This window comes from Gallinula chloropus, assembly GCF_964237585.1.
Source record: "Gallinula chloropus genome assembly, chromosome: 2".
Classification (NCBI taxonomy): Eukaryota; Metazoa; Chordata; class Aves; order Gruiformes; family Rallidae; genus Gallinula; species Gallinula chloropus.
The window spans coordinates 136,245,111-136,266,538 of NC_140086.1; the positions used below are offsets into that span (position 1 = coordinate 136,245,111).

The 21,428-nt window shown below is 37.8% G+C and overlaps 1 protein-coding gene across 1 annotated transcript in view; it reads right to left on the reverse strand.

Annotated features, from left to right (window-relative positions):
- UMAD1 (UBAP1-MVB12-associated (UMA) domain containing 1) overlaps window positions 1-21,428 on the reverse strand; it is a 72,149-nt gene that overhangs the window by 45,316 nt on the left and 5,405 nt on the right. The window lies entirely within an intron of this gene.

Consider the following 21,428-nt stretch of genomic DNA (forward strand, 5'->3'; position numbering starts at 1 on the left):
TTTAAAAGGTAGTAATGGCCTTAATATAACGACTGATTAGAAAAAAACCTTCACAGGTAAAAATTCAGTCTGAAAAGCCAGTATTTGAAGCTCAAGTGTATAATAGTCTGGAGCACAGTAACCCAAAACAGGACTGAAACCTGCTGAGATGATGGTCAGGATGACAAAATCAGTTTTAAATCCCTGGCAACTCACTGCATCAGTTAATACAGTAACTTAATTTAAAAGTCTCTAAGTAATGCATAAAAATCTGTCACTACCACTGCTCTCTACAAGTTGTCCCTATGCATGGCACAGGCATCATTTTAGCTACAACTACAAAGATGGTGAAGAGTCTGAAAAGGATGACTTAGGAGGAGAGGCTAAAGTCCCTTGGTTTTGTTCAGCCTGGAGAAGAGGAGGCTGAGGAGAGACCTCATCGTGGCCTGTTGCTTCCTGTTGAGGGGGGTGAAGAGGCAGGTGCCAATCTCCCCTCTTTGGTGGCCAGTAACAGAACCCAAGGAAAGCAGTATTTTGCTTCAGCAAGGACTTGAGAACTAGATGCACAGAGAATAATTCAATGTCCCTTCCTGTAACGACTAGACAGCAGGCGTGTTCAGGCAGAGTCTAATCACTCCTCCACTAGACCCAGCACTGTGCATTAAACTATAATTTAGTTGAACTACTTCTGGGAGTCACTTATTACATTCCAAGTTCTGTGGACAGTGATAGGGCTATAAATGAAGCTATAAAACCCGAACTCTTATCAGCTGGATATCTTTCTATTACATGAAAGTTTGGTAAATATGAAGATTTATTACTTGAGCAGTGCTCTATGAGAACATTGTTTATACAGTAAAGTGGAGGTGATTTTTCTTTCATTCTGTAGTTTCCTTCATTTGCTACTTGTACACTGTCTGAAAATTGAACTGGATACAGATTTATTAAAGTTTGGCTATTTCTCAAAGCGAGATTTAATTCTTGACAAACTAATACAGTCTTTTAAAGCATGTCTGATCAAAACTGAAATGATGGTGTCAGTATCTACATGGTTTCTTCAGGTTAGTGAGCAGTGACAATAGATAAGAAATTCTATTTCATGCACTTAGTCCCATGCTCTGTGATCAGATCTTTGTGACTGCTGGAATATCACATACAAAACTAGACTGAAACTCAAAACTTTATATTGGTCAATTAAAACTGTACATTCTGTGTCAAATAGATATTAAAAAATTAATAATTCAGTTTTAAGGAATAAATTATTTTTGCTCTGTGTTTAACAGAACTTTTTGGCAAAAAAAGTTTGTTATTTAACAGAAAGTTGCAATCAACTAAGTAGACAAATCTGACAATCCTTTTCTTTTTAAAAACTCCCAAAATACTGATTTTCAATTGTTCTTCAAAACATATTTACTATCACGGCAAACAGAGGTATAATACCTTGCATATGAAAAGTGTGTGAACACCTACATCTTCATTGACATTTAAGAATCTGCTTCATTTGTGTGATTTTAAGGAAAGCTGTAAAGTGCAAATACATGATTAAAAACTTTTTTTACGCAACGTGCACAAAGCTGATGCCATGCTGTAAGTTTTCCAAGTAGAAAATTAAAATTATAATGAAGTAACTACATTAGCACAGTAAAGCAGCAACTCTTTATAGCTGAGATGGGGAGGTCCCTCCCACATACATATATACAATACATATAGACACATACATAGATCTTACACCTGTGCTAACTTTGGTTACCTTGAAATACGTTGTACAGCACTGAAGCATGGTGTAAGGAAGCAGTTAGTTTTGCACACAGCTTCCTAATTTTGCAAGACTATCTATGAAGGCATATGTTCTGGTTTTAAACTCTGAAACATAACGGCTTGAAATCTTTGTAGGGAACCAGCTTAGGAAAAGAAAAAAGAGTTCTGAAGTTCAAACGTGCTATTACCCAGTTTGGTGATACTCTATCGCAACAATAAAACAAGAAGGAAGAAAAAAAATAAGGTACTGCATGAAAAACACCATTACTTAGTCACACATATAAAGTGACATAGTGAGCCATAAATTAATGAATCATGACTTTTCAGTTGGTATGATATTTTATGGAAGAAAACTTTATGGTTTCATACTAAGAATCTTGCAGCAGCTTAAAATATATTCCATACTAAGAAATTAAGGTTCCTATTTGCCTTAAACTGTGCCAGGACAGAATTTTACACCTACAGAGCCCTACAATAGACTCAAAAACCCCTCAGAAATGTGGATGCAAATGTGTCATGGTCTCTACCTCCTCACTGATTTAACCTGATGGCTTTTTGTATTACCTGAGTAAGAGCAGCAAGCCAGACCATTAAGAGATCTAACTACTGAGTAACTGTTAGTAGAATCAACACAATCATGATAAGCAAACCTAATTTCTTAAATTTATGTTAAATACACTGCTTGCTTAATTCTAACATATATTTCTATTCAGTTTTTTCTATGTTGAGTTTTAAAAAGACTAGTTTTCAGAAAATGAACTACTCTAGCAAGCACACCTCCCTTGCATTGCCTACACACATTCTTTGATTCACACCTGTGAGAAACAGCAACATTTACTATGAAAACTCAGACAACTGTAAGAATAATTTCATGAGAAGCATTAGATTTTCCTTACTGCGCCCTTATTTACAAAAATGTAGTAAGTACACATATACTCTACAGGTTTACCTTGAGGACTGGTTTCACAATCAGTTCAACCAACGTTAAATACCAGCTGCAGCTTAAACCCCCTCTCTCCACCTGCATCCCCATCCAAACCAGGCTGCATCATCGCCCTCAGGCCAGACTCTCACGGTGTACCTGATCAGTTGAAACAGCCTCTGATCCAACTTGTGTGCAGCCACACCAGCAATGTTGGCACATGGAATGTGTGTTGCTGCCACTTTTCAGGGGATACACATATAGGCATGCAAAAGCCAACCACAGAACCATCAACCAACAAAAACTATCTGCCAGGTTATCCCAAGATAGCATGCAAGATGACAAACATCATGGATAAGAGTAAATGCTATATATAAATCCATATAAACTGACACATATACTATTTGGCAAATGATATATTGCTTTTATTTCTATATCATCTACATCAGCTCTACAATGCTTTTACAGAAAGTTTAACATTGCATGCACAAAAGTTACTTCAAAAACCCCACAGGTCTTACGACACGTCTCTCGTGTGCTTGCTTTGAAATTAATTAGCTGAAGCCTAGATTCTAGGTGCCCTCTTCTCATAACGTACCAAAAGTGTCCTTTACTAAAAGATAAATAAAAAAACAATTAAAAAATGCACTGTAGCTGAGTCCTGATCTATTCTGACAACAGACAGCTGCTAAGTTTAGTATTATATAGAGATTTAGACTTCAATAAATTGGTGAGACAGAAATCATAATTTTCAATGTTCAATTACTTGTTTTCAAGAGCACACCACATGGATGTATGATTAAAAGCCAGAATAGATCTTAATCATATAGCAACACACTACAATGACTCACTGAATACAAATGTCAACAACAGATCTCAGTAATGTTAGTTTATTTTTAGTATATTATTCAGGAGCAGCTGAACATAAAAGTGAAAGAAAAAAGACCAAGGATGAGATACTTTGCTCGCTAAACATGCTTATCACAGGATGCAGTGGAAAACTAATGCGGTTTACCATTTAAATGTATAATAAAAAAAACCCAAAACATAAAATTCACTGATCAGAATAAAAGTCTGAGAGGGAGACAATTAGTGGTAAGGGCCTGGATTCCCCCATACCATCCAAGTTGATACATGCAGTGCTTAATATGAAAGAAACAGTAAAGAATCAGACAAGATCTCTACCAAACACAGACTGAACTATTACAGATAAACTGAACAACTATTTACTAGAGCAGATTTGTGCTATTTGTCAAAGAATGTATTTCTTCAGCAAACAGAAGAAAAAAATCAAACCCAAAAAGGGGCTTTCAAAATATTCCACATCTGCAATTTTAGTGACTCTCCTAAAATCAGCAGCTGGCCAGAAATACCATGGCAAAAATCAAATGTAAATATACCTGACAACTATTTACGACATGTTGTATACAACTTTAACTATTTTGGCTTTAAAGTTGACATCTACAGGACTTTCCAGTTAATGGAAAATTTCTCCTAAGACTTCTACATCAACCCCTGCCAACCTGGCTAATTTTGCTATGTTATGTTAAACACAAAGGAGGGGAAAAAAACACTGTCCTCCCTCCAAGTTGAAATTTTTCATCAGCTACTAATATAAAACACTTTAGATCAAGGTAAAATGGAAATTACTGCAGTCTTAATGTTAACAATGTTAAAAATAAATGGTTAAAGAACATGACAGCACCTCTGGCTAAATATCCCTAGGTATCCCAATCAGCTTGTATTTTGAAAACCATAGACATATCTGTAAAAAACAAGCACACATGTACCCTCATAGCAGAATCACACAGCAGGAGAAGAACTGTCTTCTCAACTTCTCTCCATCAAGAAAGTTTCTCTATCCACTTTTTAAGTAAGTGCTAAACATATGCCCGAGGAGAAATCAATGATTTCGTTTACTGGCACGTCTAAACATCCTCAGATGTTAATTTCCATTCTTTTCCAGACAGTCTATTAATGTGAAGAGTGGGCCAGAACTACTGAAATCACTACTATGAAATCAGCAGATTTCAGGTGAGCAGATACAAAGAACAGTAAAAGATATGCAGATAACGTGCTGTGTAAGATAGTATAGTGTGCCTAGATAATGTGCAGTACCCACTATTAAAAACAGAGCTCTAAAGTGAGGTAGAATCCACATGTAAGGTTTTTTCCCAATTTCTTCTGTTTACTAATGCATAAGAAAAGAAATGGTATGTGCTAAAAATCAAATGGTCTGTCTCTGATCACTTGATCAATGATACGGTGCAATATAAAACAAACAAGCAAAACTCAGAAAGTACAACTCTGCTTTCAGTTTCTAAAGATGGGACACGTAACTGAAGGAAGAAAGTTTATCATCCCATACACTCTTTAAATACAATAAACTGTTAGAATTGTTTGGGATAAATACTAAGATTTAAGGAATGCTCCCAATTTCAATTAAAATGCTTGACTAAATAGCCACTCCTGGGAAAATTACATCAGTTGACAAGAGATGTAAGTGAAGTTATGATTAAACAGGTTTGGAACAAGACTGATGCCAAAAAAGGCAGTTGAAAGGACATCCCTTTCTGGAACATGCTCGAAAATTGTAAGACATATGACCTTTGGTTCAAATATAGCCTCTCTGTGTTACATTTTACTGGTCTGACACCGTAAAGAGAGTTACAGTATACATTCTGTAGCAGCCATTAGTAATAAATTAAGTGGGTTATTGAAGTTCTCTTGGTCTCTGGAACCTAAAGAACCACTCATCTCAATACTCTTTTAAACAACCTGGTTTCCAGACAGGAATGAGTAATATGCTTGCCCTTGAGACTGAGAATGTGCCTACACAGCCATATCTTAATGGACAAGCTACTTTGCCAACCCTTCTACACTTGCAGAAGCCAATGCAGCTCCAGCCTAGACAATGTAGCTCCATTACCGTGTCATCAATGTCACAGTATTCAAAGCCTTGCTCTCAGTAGGTCATCAGCTCAGGCACTGTTCAACACTGACGCATTTTTAAAAAGTACAGAAGTCCCATGTCCAGACAACCTGCAGAATTCAAGCTAAATGAACTGGAATGTGACTGGACTCATCCATACAAACCCAGACACACTAAAGATAAAACTTTAAATCAATCGCAAGAGCCACAGGCCATCCAGGCAGAAAGGCTTAAGAAAGTCCACAGCAGTATCACTACGACTCTCTTTCCTGCAAGTGTCTGCTAGGGTAAAGGTAGAGCAGAAAAAAGTTAAAAATACAGTGATGGCCTTGTTCTTTGTGCAAGAGTACAGCAAACAACCCACCACTCCACATCTTGAGTCTGACACACAGGGGTGACAGCAAGGTATTGTACTTTCAGATGCAGAAAGGCTGGCCAGGCCAATCCCCTAGCTGGTATGCTCCTAACAAATTTTGGTGTTCATCTCCCTCTGGTGGACTATGTACAGAGAGGGGAAGCTGCTCCGCCTACAACAGCTCCATCTAGAAAGTCCCCTGTAGAACCAACACAACTCCATTGTCTTCCAGTCACTAGGAAATCCTCACCTCAGATGCATCAACAGGCAAAAGCAGCAAGACTATTTAGAGTTAAGTGGATTCTGAAACACCAGGGTGGCCAGTGTGTGGCCAAATGTGAGGGTGTTGCTCACTTGCTCTGGAACCCACAGTACTGAAAGCCTAGAAATAATGTTATTTTAATACACAGATTTCTCCACATCTATCTGCTGTGGCACTGTGTCCTGGTTTCGGTCAGGATGGAGTTAACTTCTTTTGTAGCAGTGGATGGAATGCTGTGTTTGGGTGTTAAAATGGAAGCAGTGCTGATAACACCCTGATGGTTTTAGTTGTGGTCAAGCAGTCAAAGACTTTCTCAGTTCTTCATATTTCTCTATTAATGAGAAAGGAGGGGCAAAGCCAGGACAGGTGATCCAAACTGGCCAAAGAGAGTATTCCACGCCAATTACGTCATGCTCAGTATAAAGGGGGGCTGATGGGAGGAGGAGTGGACGGCTCCAGGATGCGAGGTTCTTGGGGGGACGGTCGGGTTCCAGGACGGCTCTGGGTGGCACGGCCTGAGTTGTGGGTTCGGTGCGAAACTGCATTGTGTATCAACAGTTTCATAGATTTCTTGCTCTCAAGTCCTGTTAGTATTGTTATATTTTATCTTTCTGCTCTTTTAGTAAACTATCCTTATCCCAACCCATGGGCTTTTGGTTTCTTGGTTTTGGGGTTGTTATTTGCCCCTTCCTTTTCCCTTCCCTTGCCTCACACCCCCTCCCCTCTTCTCCCCTTCCTCTTTTCCTTTAAAAAGCAGGCAGCTGCATGGATCTCGGCTCTCAGTAGGGGTGAAACCATGACACACTGGAAGACAGAACTTGAATTTAGTTTGTACATGGACAGGATCAAATGGAAGGAGGTATGAAAAAATATCCGTAATTAATATAAACACCATATGAAATCTGGATCAGTAACACATGAGAGTATGCAGGCCCAGAATTCCTAACAGCCTTTCTTACATCCTTGGAAAGACATCAAAATATTATGCTACTACCATTGTCCACATGCCACAGAACACTTCCTCAACTGAAGTGTGTAACGACAGCAAAAGCCAAGTAAATCAACCTTTCGTGGCTGACGCTACTATTAAGCTTTGGTCGGCACAGCCAACAGAAGTTCTCTATGGCAGAGCTACACTCAACTTCTAGACCTATTCCACACAATCCACCTCATTAACTGCTGCAGCTCTCACTTATATACTGAGTATTTCTTTGTATTCCTTTGCTTCCAACTTCTGTCTAAAGATTTCTGGAAATGGGCATTTGCTCTGCCCTTACTCAGCTGTTTCCAAAAACCTACTTTGAAAGTGTGTGTGGCACACTTTAGAATAAGTCTTAACTACAGGCACTTTTTAATTTACAACAGAATTAGATACATCTTTCTATTCTGTATTTTCTAGGCCATCAAAATTTAGCAAGGTTTACAGAACAGAAAGAAATAGAACAATGTAGAAAATGTAGGCAGATGAACTCCTTCAATATCAAACCAGATCTACCAACTACACTGCTTCATTCTCACAAGTCACCATGGTGATAAACTAAAAGAATAAGTTTCTTTTCTTAAAGAACGTTCTTCAACCTGAACTCACTGTGGGACACAGCACATGTGCTAAACTCAATGTGAAGAACCTGCTTTCACTCCACTTGTGAAAAAGTTTTGATTATAAAACACCTTTCCTTAAACATATCAAGATACTGTAGCAAGCATCTTAACATACCAGTAAAAACACCTAAACTACAGTTGAAAACACCCTGGAATCTACTAGCTAAAACAACCAAATTTGCAATAGCTATGCAGGTGCAGCTGTATACATACACGCATTAAGTTTGTATTTTCTCCAACGTCAATCACTTTAGGAATTCATTATCTTTGGATGAAACTGGGCTTTAACAGTTAGGTAGCTCTGCAGGTACCAAGCAATAACTCTGCAGACTTGACTCATTTCTTCCACTAAATATCACACTTCATGCAGTTATTCTCAATCACCAATACAATTCCAGGTGGTACCTTGTGTTCTCAGGAACAAAGCTGTGGCATCCAGTTCCCAATCTGTGTGTCTTCTAAAAACCCATGCTCCCCCCACCATTTTTCTTTAAATGTTTCACTTGTAAACTTGCCTTTTCTCCCTTCTAAAGGACTCTATTTGAGGTATCAAACCATCCAACTATCTAGCTAGCATAGAGATTTGCAAAAGCAAGTAACTTTCTCTTATGGAAAGATGCATCTGTGAAACATCACTGCCTTATCATACTCTTTAGTCAGCTTCTAGCATATGGTTGCTCTCAGACAGGCTGCCTATAGTTATTTCTACCCAAGCGAGTGAGCTCACCATCGACAGGCTTTGAATTCATCTAATGAGATGCTTTCAGGGACAGCAAAGTTCATAGTTTTATTTCTGCAGAGAGTCACCCCGATCAATCTTCATTCCAGCACACTTATTTCATTGTATACTCCCTTATTCTGTTGTTCTTGATGTCTTGCACACATTCTCATCTACTTTGAATTTGGCAATTGCAACAAGTTTTCTGAGAGGAAGACACACGCCTTAATATCCAGGTGTTATATGGCTAGATGGCTTGTCATCCTTCCCGGGTATGGGCACAAATAATGGAAAATTTATTTGCCACATTAATATAATTTTCTTCAACCTGGTGCAGATAGCAAGGAATGGGAAGACAAGGATTCTGTATACTGACAGACCATGCTGAGGTACACACTCCAGTGCATTTCCTTCAGGGATTTCTCAACTGTTTCCCACCTTACAGTGTGAAAGTACTAATCAAATTATGCCAAATGACAAAAATAGTGTCAATCAAAAAAACCCAAAACAAAAGAATAAGTATCAATCCAGTGCCACAATACTTCAGCTGTGTTTGTGGAACAAGCTAAGCATCTGCCAAGTCTTGTATACATAAACAATACTGTGATACTAAAAAAAGGAATACATTAATGAACCACCTGATTTTGAAAGCAAATATAACAGTGACTCCACATGAAAATCAAAAACTTTTCCCGGTTTTAATAAAGTTTTATAGAATGGCTACAACAAAGTTTTTAAAAGTTTGAAAAACATTTCTACATGTTAGAGTAACAATACACATCCTTCCACAAGGAGTATTAAAAAAAAAACCCTCATATTTTTAAAGCTTCAAGTAGCATACAGCTAAAATTTCTTTTTTCAAAAGGCTTTTGCAGTTGGATGGCACATGCTTTCCTTCTTTATTCATTAATAACTTATTATTGGCTCCTATCAATCAAGCTTCAATCAAGTCCCTAAAACAGAACTGTTAAACCAGATCAGCTCACCCTCTCCACTCAGCTGTCACTCACCAGCAGCCCAAAGCCAGGTATTCCATCAGGCTTATCGGAGGGTGGCTACTGTCCCGCGGGCTGGCTACCTGACCTTGGACCGGCACACCAGCTGGTCTCGGCAGTGCCATTCCTTGCCAAGCCGTTAAAGGAGAGATTTGTGGGAGAAGGGGTGGGACCGAAGGAGGATAAAGGAGGAGGGCTAGAGCTAGTGAGCAGTGAAGCAGGAGAGCAGGGTGTATGGGGTCTGCTTGTAATGGAAGGCCAAGTTCTTCTGAAAGGTGCTTTTCCTTTCATACATTCTGCATGGCACATTACTGCAGCCTGCACGTATCTGGCTCACAAAATGCATGATACTCAGAACTAGTTAGAAGCAGGGAAGTCACATTAGTTTAGCAGACGATGATATATTTAGACAGCATGACTACTCTACTTAAAATGTCATATTTTTTTACATAGAAATTAATATTAAGTTAGAAATACTGTAGAATTATTTTTATCTAATTAGTTTCCACTAGAAGAAAAAAAAAAGTGGAATGAAATCTGTGTTTTTCATTTTAATGTAGAAATTTACTATTTACTTCCCAAAATAACTTTTAAGTTTTTAGCACAAGAATATATTGCATTCTTGCTTTCATCACTATTATCTGCAATAATTAAATTCCTTACTTCCCTAAAATGCAAATAAAAAAATGAAATACATGCCCCATTTTTTTTTAATAAGATGGGCTCTATTTTGATGTTATTTTTCTTGAGCATGGGCACTACTCTGTGTCATAACTTTGGATTTTTAAAATAAAAATATAACACTCAATTTTGATTACATCATACAGATTTTTAAAGAGTCGGTAAGGCGTATGACAAAAATAAATGTGGAAAGGAAATGAAAGTATTTTCTAGAACTATTTATAGTAATCCAGTCATGCTGAACTGATTGTATTTCCTCCTATATTGAAAACGCACAGACAGCTGCATACAAAATATATGTCATCAACACATCCAATGCAAAAAATAACAGGTAAGCATACTTAAAAGTAGACTAAGGTTGCTTTCAGTTTACATGGGGGGAAAAAATCAAACAACCTCAGTGTGGCCAAATCCTGAAACTAACAATTTGTATAGATAATCATACACCTCTGAGAAATATATTCACATATAAAAACTCCTAAAGATTTCACTCATTTTCTTAAGTAGTAAATATTCTCATTAGTACTATATGTGTTTTAATGAAAGCACTTAAGACACAATTGTTGGCAACATGACATTGTGTTTTCGGGGTCTTTTTAATTTAAAGAAGCTGTAAAGCATAAGTATAACCTAAAATTTCCCCCAAGTGTCTGGAAACTGGCCAAGGCCTATTGATTTCTGTAAGATCTATGTCTTATGAACAACAGAAGCTGATTTCTGAAAGGAACAGCTAATACTTTGCATCATGCCTTTGTAAGTTATGCTTTTTCTATCTGTCTACCTCTTCACTTTAAAATTTGTTAGCTTTGGGGTCAAAAGGGCACTCTAATTTACATGGACGAAGGGACTTACTGGACAGGCCACCTGAAATCAGTTAGTTCAAAGGTAAATAAAAGACATATTTGGTCTCTCTCATGTTGGAAGGCATTGACAGAGGATTTACTTGCAGTTGTTCCACCATACACAATGTTTAACATCCTGAAATTCCCATTTGTCAACAGGGCATGACCATAGGAGATACTAAAACACGTGAAGTGAAGAGTACCAGGATACAAGAATTAAACGGTGCTATGAGACTGGACAAGATAGTCAACTTTAATCAGCTTTCTGCTACCCTGCCTACGTGTTATTTGCTTGGTTGAGGATCTCCACTGGAAGGTCTCACCACATTTAGCTTTGACGCTTTTCAACTTTAATACTACACCAAATTTACCTCTGGTGCACACACTTATTTTAACAGAGGCTATTCCTTCAATCTGCTGCTCAGAAAATCATTCATTGGCAATAGAAAAGCATATACATATGGTTTGCTATGAAATACTTTGTTCAGAAGCAGGTGGTGCATATGCAGCAAACTCTTAGTAGTGATCCATAAGGATCAACTCCATAGTCTAGTATTTCCTCTACATTGTGTAATTTTACCCTCCCACACTAAAACAGAGACAGAACTTAAGGGAGTAAAAAGGTAACCAGACACTCAGTTTACAAAAACTAAATATAACAAAGCCTCTCCCATCCACAACCCTATTTATTCAAACTTTATTTATTTGATCTATCTACATAAAAGTTTACATCAAACTCTAAAACATCCAAACACTTTCACCATGACTATAGCATGGATTATGCTCACTGGCAAGGGAACCTCAACAGTTTTACCAACAAAACCAACTGTATATCAATCCACCTTTGGAAATTAGGAAGGCCACAGACACAACCCCAAACACATATCTAAGGTTTCAAGGGAATCTACAGACTTCACCACATTGCTTTAGAGTCCATCATGCTTAAGATTCAGAGTGACTAGTAACATGTACAAAGAACATGTTTCCATTTAAGAAGAAAAACTGCTTTGTTTTAGTTATTATCTCTCTAGAGTGTCAGGAGCATAAGGATATAGAAAGCTCTTCTTTTGAATATATTTTGTCCATCAAGTGTACATGCTGAGACTCTATCTGTCTATATTTAAAAAATACATCAGAAGCTAGGAATATTTAAAAGTAGACAGGATTTTAACAACTAGCTATAGTAGATGCATTTCAGAATATTTCTGCCTCTGCTTGACTAGCATTTCAGCATGTTTCTAAAGTAGTGAGGTCACATTACTTATCTGCACATTGTACTTCACAACTAGGTTTCATACAATTCAACTTACAGTTCAGAATATGAGCTCCTAGTTAGAAGTGGCATCATTTTGGAGGGAAGAAAGAAGGACAAGGACCATGCTACATTATGTTCTGACCTTCAGGCATTTTACATGGCATTTATCTATCTAGTTATCTTAAAGAATACATTCAAAACCCTGACTTCTCAAAAACTGCCAGCTTTTTTCACTTCAACTTTAGTTGTTCTTTTGTGTAGTTTTACAGTAATAAAGAGTATCCCAGACATGCTCGCAGAGCAAAACTAAAAGCAGAAGTCAAACAATATCCCCATAGTCTACCAGCTGCCATCTTCTGCTTGAAGCACATCAGCATAGCACATGGTTCATTCCTCTCAAAAAGTGCAGAATTCACTGGACTCCTGAAACACTGCATCAGTAGACTCTACTTAATACTACAGGTATCACATCAGAGTATTTAGGCTACTTTAAGTCACACAGTCAGACAACAGAATTAATTTCTTGTTGCTCTCCAGTTGGCAAAGGTAATGGAAGGTATACATGCAGAAAGTCATCAGTATTAGAATGAAAATAAAAGTTTTAAAGCAAGAGCCTCTAAGAATGCAGCCCATGTTAAGCTTTATCTCCAGGGTCAAGATCAAAAGTGCCTAGACATGTTCTCAACAGATATGTCTTAACTTCATAATTCATTCTCCACACAAGAAGTTCATTGACTTCAGGTATGGAAGGTAAGCAAACAGATGGATTATGCTGCCAGGAATGCGCAAAGACTTAAAGAAATATAAACCCAGAGGATTCCAAAGTTTCACTAGGCACACACAAGGAATAAGGTAGAAAAAAGAGAGAAGGGAAGTAGTAGACAAGTCCGCTTAAACCGACCATACCTTCTGAAATAAGAACCCAAGAGCAACACAGGCTTCCTTAGATTTTCCATCAGATTCATCAGAGGTTAGAAAAGAATGCATTTCTTGCTCAAGAGTGGCTGTTAAGTAAGTCAGCGTGTAAGACATGCAGCTGAAAGATATCTATATTGCTTAACCAGTAAAAGGTATCATGAGAACACTGGGGGGAAGGGGAGTCTTTTAAAAAAGAAATTAAAATAAAAATGCAAGATAAATTATCTCAGGGTCTAAGGGAAAAGAGCAGACCAGCACTATTTCACCATGGCCCTCAACAACTTTAAACCAACTTCCACAGCAGTACTGTGTGCTTCAGGTTTAAAAAAAAGAAATAGAGACATGAATAAATTTTATAAAACATTTTCTAATCTTAAGCTCTCAATAGCTTCTTCTCATCAAACCTGGAATCAGAACGTGCCAGGTAGGCAGCTTTTACTATTGTTTTTACACCGAAGACGCCATCTCTTCCCCCAGCCAGCGTGGGCAGCTCTAGCCGCCCGGGAGCTGAGGCCTGTGCCTGACGGATCGCCAGGCCGAACAAGGAGCAGGCACAAACAAAACGCACCCTCTTCCGCCCAACAGCTGCGCCTGCAACACACCTCCCAGCAACAAAGTAGGGCTTATTTTAATCAACTTTTGACAGATAATGAATGCGTTCGCAGCTGTGCCAAGTCGAGTATCACCCGAAAGTATGCTCTTCAATTATTTTTCTGAGAGATCCCCCCCTTCTTTCTTCTAATAGTTTCTTAATACTTCTAAAAAGGTAATTTAGTATAATAGCAAAGACTCGAAAGTATAGCATTTGACTGCTGTTTAATGCTGTTTAAAATGAAAAGCATATTACAACAAACCACGACTCATTATCTTCACACAGTACACATTTTGCTATCAAGATTAGAATGGGTATGATGCCTGGAAAGGCACACTCGAAACAATAATCTAAAAAAGCAGCTGTCTCAGAAGCCACAAAATGCATTAGGGATCTAAATTCATTAGCTGTCGCTTCTGAGCATGAACACAAGCGTCCTGGATCTGATCAGGAAGCAGCTTAACTCCTGCCTCCCCTCGCCTGCCCACAGCATGCTCCAGGCAGAGCAGGCACCTTTTCCCAGGAAATTAAAACAGGGGAGACCAGAGCAGATTCTGCCTTTCCCCACAAGCCCACTTGAGAAGAAATGGACCTGAGAACTGGGCCCTGTAGTCCAACGGTCTTCAGGCTCCTGCCTCCCACAGGGAGATCTCCTGATCAAATACACTTTATTTTACTTGGAGGATCTTTTTCCCCTCCCTTTTGAAGCTGGACTTGGTTCACCAAAAAAGGAAAGGATGCCTGGGACAGAGGTAAAACAAATCAGAAAGTAACTGAGCCTGATGCCTAAGAATTGGCAACACAGGGTTGGGGGGGAGGGGGAGTGGTGTTTGGTAGTGGTTTTTTTTAACCTTTAGTCATTTCAGTTTAAGAAAAAAAGCATAAACTCAGAGCACACATTAGGCTAAGGAGTAAGACCAGTATTCCAGTCTCATTACTCCCAGGTCACTGTAGTTCAATGACTAATGCAGTATCAGAGAAGCTCCTACATCCTGTATTATTGAAGTAGAACCACTGTGCAGCCAATATAAACAATGGAAGTCCTCCCGACTGGACTATTTTAGACTTTGATGCAAGGAAATGTGCATCTGCCTGCACTAAGCTTATGCAGAACCAGATCTGAGGTCTCCCACTTCTCGGATGAAAGCTTGAATAAGCACAAGTACACACCAAATATATTTCAAGAAGAACATGCTGTAACTTCAGCTTTTGGTTTTGACTCAAGTGGACAGACATGCCTGATATACAGTGCCTTGCTTCAGACACGTCAGCTCCAGAGCATACCAAGAATTTAGGCTTGCTGCTGGTCTCCACTTTTGCCACTGGGTCATTTTAGACAAATATGCTCAAAATACATTTTGTAAAGTGAATTTCAGACACGTTTACTTCTACTTCTTGGTTTGCTCATTCCTATTTTTTTAAAACACAGTGCACAAGTTGAACACCATAACTGTTTCCTTCCCGGGTCTCACCTCTGCTTCACTCAGTGGTAAAGTAGGAATAAGTGTCGGCACATCCAACTGAAGTTTATATTCAACTGTAGTCAATATATTAAATTTTGTTTAAATCTAATGAAAGCTCTTTGTGCATGTCTTTGTAATAGCATTGACACAACTTGTGGGTGAGTGAAAGAAAACAGTTCAAGCAAAAAGGAAAATCTCCCCCCTAATTCTCTCTCCTAATGAAAGGTGCACTGGTATGTGTATTTAAAAACCATGTTCTAAGGATAATATTGGCCGCTTTCTGCTGTAATAGCTTTGCTAATGCTTTTGTAAATCAAATCTTCCGTAGTCATAGACTTCCCCTTCTGTAAGGCCTAAGGATGAAATCATTCAGAAGAAATGATGTATTCGAGTTCTCACTGACAAAAATAAAATACCCTCCCTTTCAAAAAACTGAAGCTACATGTAAACTAAAAGATGGATAACAATTAAACTTATGGGGTTTAAGTTGTTTGTTCCTCTCCTTTATTCATCCTGGAATAGGAAAAGTATGTGCTTAAACTCCTGAGCAACTGCAGTATATTGCTGGCCTAGACAGGTCTCAGCGGGAAGAGATTTAGAATGATACTGTCTAGCAGCAAAACTTTGTTGTTGTTTCGGGAAAGGTCCAGGATGCAGGATCATTTTAAGAAAGCTTGCTATTTTAACTGGAAAAAATTTAGCATATTGTACATGTTTAATGTCAGTCACGTGCTCAAAGAGCTCATTAATCTGCGGGGTAATTGAAAGACAAAAAAACCTCAACAAAACAAAAAAACACCAAAACAAAATAATTTCACCATTGATAACTTAATACTACCAACTGTGAGCGCTCTCTCTATGGTCTGTACTCATGATATTACAAACAAAATACAAAATCTATACTTACCTAATCCATATTCCCCTAACTTCACCTAGGCACCCTGACAACAGAAATGAAGAGACTGCATACATCTGCTGACTCTATTTGAAGTCCCACATTTATCTCAGCTGTTGGGAGGGGAAGAGACAGAGAAACACTCACACTGTATCAATCAATATTCCTGAGTTAAACTCACTTAAGTTTTTGAATGATTTTCTGTCCATTATAATTTTTGCTCCACACACAGTTTTTGTAGCAAATAACCATGCATAAATTGAGGAAACAATATAGAGTTAAGCCTGTGATTACATCCTGTGATGTACATAGTTAACTGTAATAACAGTAAAGTGTGCGCTAATTATTAAAGAAACAAGCTGCGCAAACAAAGCAGCTCACTACTTCTCCCCACAACAAAAAGATATAAAAAGAAGATATAGAAAGCACAAAGTTAAGTGATCATGGTCACAAAAAATGAGTACTATATAATTTCCCCAGCAAGCCATGGTCAGCTCTGCGAGCAAACGGTTATTTTTGACTGAAAGAAGAGAGAGGATAATTTCAGAACTGACTCCACGCAGCCCTCATTTGCGGGGGAGAAGCAGCGTGAAAAAGATGAAGATCATTCAGCTGTGTGAGCAGAGATCAGAAAGCACATTACATTTCTGGCAACCACTGAAGATGCGTTATGGCAGAAGTAGATGAAATAGCACTGAAGTGCAAAACAATTGACTGGATAAATCACCTATGTCCTTTAATTTCTTTGGCCCTTACTGAAAGGTACTTAACCCAGTAGATCAAGAAAGAGCAGTTAAAGAAAAAAACCACCTTTATGCACAAAGTGACAAGCCATCTTTCATGTTATAAAGAAAAGCCTTACACTTACCTTTCTATTTCACATTCAGGCCTACCAGGTGACTGACTTGAAATTTAAACACTTGTGAAACATGGAACCTAACCTTCCTGAGTGTCTTTATACTGCCATAATTAAAAATGAACAAAACAATGTACCTTTGGCAAAGTAATTTTTCTTCTTCCGCTGAAAAAAACGTACAAAACCCATTTATTTGTCAGAGATAGGGAGGGGGATGTGTAAAATCTGGCCAACGTACCATTTCCTTCAGAGAAAATTAACACTGATTAACATATGTAGAAGTCTGAATGACTCCAACCAGACAGGCAGCGATTGCATAGGCTAATGGCTAGGGCTCCCTTTGCAAAGAATGATCTAACTGCTGTAAACTGCTGAAAGAGCGGCTTCAACCTGAATTTATCACTTGCTGGAATAGCAACTTGCACTCCTGCAAAACATTTTCCACCTCTTGTTTTTCAGTTAGCCCTAGCTATAAGCTATACAAGCTGTTCACGTTATATAGGAAAATCAGACTTGGGCTAAAAATACATGATCATACCTTGGACTGTTTTCTTTGCATTATAAAGGAAAGCATCTAAAAATTCTAAAAGAGGTTTAATGACCAGCATATTCCAGAAAACAAAGTTTACAACCAGCACTTGAAAATCCCTACTTTTACACTACATTTTGCTATTTTTACTCTATTTTACAATAACCAATGAGTGTGCGAATTGCCTTAAGCATGCTATATGGACCAACAGACTAAGGCACTACTACTAGAGAGCAAACTACTATGTATGGGAATAGAACTGCCAGAACTCAGGTGTCAAAAGTGATAACCCTACTATAAGCAAAGGTTAAAGAACACAATGTAATTTATGTAAACACATCACTGAAGAATAGTCCTGATCAAGAAATGCCTTCATCTTTTCTGAGGATAAATTTCTAGGGGGAAAAAAAAAAAGTATTTTCTTACTTCAGCATATTTTACTTCCATCGCTATTTACAAGAGTTAAAATCAGTAAGACCAAACCTCTCAGGAGCAGTTTGGAGATCTGGACATGCAGAAAATGACTATTATACATCAAGTCAGAAGGCAGTTAATATGAAAAACAGGAACGTAACTCCAACCAATATTTTCTTAGAGGGCTGGCAGCAAACTGTCAGATGCATGTGTGACCTCAAAACAACCTTTTGCCAGATGCCTCTTTAACCTCTTACAATTACATCAATTTCTAAAAAGACTGGTGCGTTTTACCATTTTCCTCCTTTGGTTATGCAAATTAAGATGATGTGTTTAAAAGACAGATTGAAAATGTTCGGTTCTGTGCGTTTTTGTGTGTCTTGAAGCCCTAAAATAAACCTCTCTACTACAGCAGCAGATACTTCTTTTTCCTCCCCAGAATGAAAACTGCTGCAAAAGTTAAACTGGAAGTCTTCATCTTCTTTTCTCCTCTCTTGAGCGTTCAAAACCAGGTAACTTTTTGAGATAGCTGTTGGTTAATTAGCCATAACAATATACATCCAAAGCAATCGATAAATCTCTTTTAACACTATTTACCATTTTTAAGTATGTAACTTTTTTTTTCACAAGAAGCATGTTATAGATCTGATGTTGCAATCAACAGAAGCCAATGCTGATTTGTATTATTCAGATTTTAAAATGGCCTGTATGCTAACATTTAAAAGGGCATTTCTGCAAATTTTTAAATAATCAAATTCATAGTATGGAGGCATCATGAATGTGTTTCAGGGGCTCAAGCCTTAGAAAGCAAAAAAAAAAAGTTACGGACTGAGAAGTAAGTAGGTCATGTATACTAGAGTGCTAAAAATACTAACATCTGATCTGTGGCTGAGAGAACTGCTTTTAAAACCTAGAGGTCTACAAGTAAGTGAAGAATTGCACAGTCCTTTGTCAACAAAAACATGCTTTGATGAGGCATTAAAAAGAAAGATTCCCTGTGCTGCTGTACAGAATCCAAGAAGAAGAAGAAAAAAGAATCCTTTAAGAAATATACCTCCTTATACAGCAAAACAATGAATTTCAGTTGTTCTGTAACCCAGTTCCTTTAATCTGCATAAGAGATGCTGACTGAGTTCACTCAACCAAATCACTACTGGCTTTCAGAATACAATCAACACATGCTTTTCAACAGTATTAATATAGCATGAAGCTTGTGCTCCTAATTATTCATGTTTTTGCATTCTGTTTTTTCCCCCTGCTGTAAAATATGCAAATTTACTTCTTTGTGTTATTTAGGTCCCACATGGGCCTCAACAGATCTGTTTGGAAGGAATTACAAGCCAACATCGAGATACATGCTGTCAACATTTCAAGCTTCATTATTTTTTTTAGGTGGGAATGCCATTACAGATTTGATATTAGGCTTTAAAAAGCTTTTTATAAATCTGTTGAAAACCTAGAGTCTAATAAAATGGTGCGCTGATAATTACTACTACTCCACTTTGTGTGTGTGTGTGTGTATGTGCATGAAAGGGAGAGAAAAGCTCTACAACTCTTGAATACAAGAGAAATCCCCATCTAGTGGCTCTACTGAAAAATGCAGTTTGTTTTTGTGCAAAATTAGTACCCAAGAGGATTAGTTTGACTTCATTACTGAATGAAGGGTAGCCATTACCTCCTTATGCAACTAAGGATCAGTAACAGCAGAGGACTGTTTCTTCTGAATTCCTCCTCTTCCCTTTTCAGTCAACTCTGCAAAATCCAATGCTCAAATGGGCTACTAATGATTTTTAAGTATTAAACCCATAAAGCAGCGCTTCAAGAAACAGGTCACTTAATGCAGTAACTTCTTGGTGTGCGTCAAAAGTGTTCAGTGATGTTGGCACAGGCTGACACATCTAAAGTATTCATTAGATAAGAACATTAAAAGATTTTCCCAAATCTCAGATTATTATCAAGTAAGTATTAAGTATTTTTAAATTTAAACAACACAATGAAATAGCAGAGTGGTTATTCAAAAACCTCAAGGTTGGAAATAACTACACAAGTACTTACTGTTATAAAAAAAATATGTAATATAAGCCCATTGATACAGAAAGTGAAAGAACATTGAGACATTCCTTTTTCCCAACTGGCACAAAGCCTTGTGCATTTCTTTAATGTAATAGTATATTTTGAAACACTGCAGCAGCCCAGCCTTCCCTACTAGCAGCACTAAAAGCTCCTTAAATATTAATGAAAAAACAATGTAGAGATTCACAGGAATCTACTACACATTACTACTGGCTCCTAGAAAACAAACAGCACCACTAACACTAGGATTTTATGTATCTCTTGATTAATTTTATCCTTGAGGTGTGTACGCAGAGAAGAGAAATCAAAACTTATTGGAATTGCAGTAACAAACTAGTACAGGGGCAGTCCTTTGATTTGGGGGGTCCAGTATATTAAATTTCCCTTTCATAACAGGCTCACCCCTGAAGATTTTTAAATTGCATATTTTCTCAGAAGCAAGCATTTAAGGAGTTCATCAAAATATAGGTAGAGATCTGTATTATTAAGATCAAATGTAATGTCTTTTTACATGCTGGATGACAGTGGGGATGTCCCTTAATTCAAATATGCAATTTCTTTTTTTCCACCATAAAAAACACCCAAAACACTACAAATTCATGGCAAAACAGAAAGGGGAAGTTAGAAGGGGGCAATATATGTAAAATTGGTATTCAGAAAAACAGTCAGGATTTCCAGAACCAGAGACTGATTTGTGTTGATCACTTTACTTTTTCTGATCTTCAGTACAGAAGACTTCCTGATTTGTTAGGGATGTTCTTTTGAAATGTAACGGCGGTTAATAAAGGGAAACACTCAGTTGGCTATAAATTGTACTTTTCACATTCCCACAGCTGAGTGAGGATGCTCCTGCCTACAGATGAGGATGATCCCATACAAAGGAGTTATAATACTAAATTACCTCAGTAATGTATGTATTGAATACATCAGAGGAGGGTTCAAGTACCTCATTTAAGATAAAGCCAAAGTTCCAATGCCTTGCAGAGATTAGTTTAAAACAGTAAGTTATACCTGGCCACCAGTATCTGCTTTCATACATCCTAATTTATCAAACTCATTGTGTAGTCTTTTTGCATCCCATTATGTTTCTGACTTTGTCACAGTGTGTAGTAGTGATGAATTTACAAAACCTTGTTTCTCACCAAAAAAATCCTGAACTTGCCCACGTATCACCTGATAGTAGTTCTCTTCTAGTTTCTTAATAAGAAAGAAGTATTTGCCTTACACTGTTTATTTCATCTCACAGGATGAAAAACTGTAGTTCCCCACCTCCTTTTCTGTAAGGTTTTAGATGTTGGTGTAAACCTGACCACATCTTTTCTGTGGAGCTCCTTCTCTTCAGACATCAGCGCTGAAACAGAAGGTACACGTTGGTCAAGTCATAGAA